Raw genomic sequence first — 2,500 nt, 5'->3', positions numbered from 1 at the left:
AATCATGTATACGCTGGTGACATGCGGGTAACGAGTATGTGTGAGGGAGAGAAAAAAAAGTTATTATATATAACGTTCAATGACGTTTGCCTTCTCTCTCTGACACACACGCACACGCAAATACACATACACGCACGCACTCGCGCGCGCACTCACACACGCACGCACGCACGCACGCACACACACATTTTTCAACACATACCGCGGTTCAGTCATCACCACAGTGTAGAGAAATGAGCAACCACTCACCTCCCGCCAGACTAAAAGAAAGGTGAGAAAATGCACCAAGAGATTGGGGCACCGGAAACAACAACAATTAACCAAGCCAAACAAACAAACAAATGAACCAGAGCAGATCATTATGATACAACACGTCCCCTTAATTCATTTGCCCGCACACCTCTCCAGTTCCCACCTGAATCCAGCTCCCTGGCGTGTGTCCACAGTTGCTGGGCTTGCTCAGAAGGGGCCTTGCCTTGCCTTGCCTTGCCGTGCTTTGCTCATGACCACACGCGTCCCGCTGAGCTGGAAGCCACGCCAAGAACGGGACCATTTCAAGGCTCTCCTTTTATTGTAAAATTGCAAACACTTATACATTACAACCTTACCTGATCAGCTGCAAAAATACTGAAACATAGAGGAGCACTGCGATGTCGATTGCGAATAAGTGCACATGAACTTGAAATTGAGCGAGGACGTCACTTCAACTTACCTAGGAAAGACCGGCTATGTAAAGCATTTGGAGTTACAGAGGATGAACTGCATTTTCTGGACAAGTGTAGTGCGTACCCTGACTTGAGATCTCGCCTACTTGTGACAGTTGATTTCCAGTATATATATATATATATATATATATATATATATATATATATATATATATATATTGCCAGTTCTGGTTGGAAATAACTTAGTGACAACAGAGAACTCGCCTTTTGGATTATTGTGTTGCCAGTGCCACCTGGCCAATGATTCGAAGACTGGAAATTAACTGTCACAAGTATATATATATATATATATATATGATTTGAAATTCGCAATCCATAACTATGTCTTGTGGAATATCCTGTATGTGCTCACAACTTATTGCTATTACTTTTTGTTTGCTTGTTGTGTTTAGTTTATAGTGTCCATAATTCCTATGATGGATTTTACGACAATTTTACGACAACTAAATGAGTTCTGAGTTCCGTGCCGACCGTTTTTACCCCACCATGTAGGCAGATATACTCCGTTTTCGGGGGTGTGCATGCTGGGTATATTCATGCTTCCATAACCCACCAAACGCTGGTATAGATTACAGGATCTTTAACGTGCGCATTTGATATTCTGTGTGCGTATACACACGAAGGGGGGTTCAGGCAATGGCAAGTCTGCACATATGTTGACCTGGGAGATCGGAAAAATCTCCACCCTTTACCCACCAGGCGCCGTTTCGGCCGAGATTCGAACCCGGGACCCTCAGATTGAAAGTTCAACGCTTTAACCACTCGGCTGTTGCGCCCGTCAAACACAACAATAAACAACGATGACAAACAAAAAAACACAAAAAACAAAACAAAAAACAAAAAAAAAACAATCCCCCTCCACCCCCAACCCACCCAAAAAGCAAATAAACAACAACAGCAGCAACAACAACAACAACAAAAGACCATTATCATACTAACCCCTCCCTCCCTTTAACAACAGCAAGGCCAGAAACAGCGGTATCGACAACAAACCGGCGTGGCTGGAGAAAAAGGAAACCCCATAATCCGGGAGAGTACCCTGTGAACAAAAGACAGTGACATCGTATTTGTGTATGATAGTCAGTCGTATCCGACCATGACCACCAGAACAGCAGAGGAGACAACTGCTGTACCGACTATCTGGGCTGGAATTTGATTATTGTGGAGAGAGTCTTGCCCCACTCTATCTCCGTCTGTGTCTCTCTGTCTGTCTCAAAACAAAAATTTCAGTTTTGAGAAAAGGTGGTCATCTGAGTAAATAGGAGAAATGGTACTATAAAGGGCAAGAGATTGAAACAGTGAATAGCTATCAATATTTAGGCTTTACTTTGTCAACTAGATTATCATTAGATATATCACTGTCCGAGTTTGCAGGCAGGGCGAAGGGTAAAGTGGTGGAGATAATAAAAACTATGTATAATCTTGGTAATATAGATATGTTCATTTTCTTTAAGTTGTTTGATGCACTAGTCAAGCCCATGTTGTTATATTCATCTGAAGTGTGGGGTCTAAGTCATGTTTAAGTCATAGAAAACATACACCTTTTTGCTTGTAAACATTTCTTAGGTATCAGTGGAAAAACACCAAATACAATGGTGTATGGAGAGACAGGTAGATATCCGCTTTGCATTGATAGTTATTTAAGTGCAGTAAGATACTGGTTTAAAAAAAGAAGAAAGAAAAAGACAAAAAAAGACACCGACTTGATTACCAAAGCAAGCATACGAAAGAAATATAAACGAAGAAAGACAATCTCAAAACTGGACATTTCAGGT

The sequence above is a fragment of the Babylonia areolata genome, chromosome 27, assembly GCF_041734735.1.
Source record: "Babylonia areolata isolate BAREFJ2019XMU chromosome 27, ASM4173473v1, whole genome shotgun sequence".
Classification (NCBI taxonomy): domain Eukaryota; kingdom Metazoa; phylum Mollusca; class Gastropoda; order Neogastropoda; family Buccinidae; genus Babylonia; species Babylonia areolata.
The sequence above is the reverse complement of the archived record's forward strand: the minus strand, read 5'-3'. Positions refer to the sequence as shown.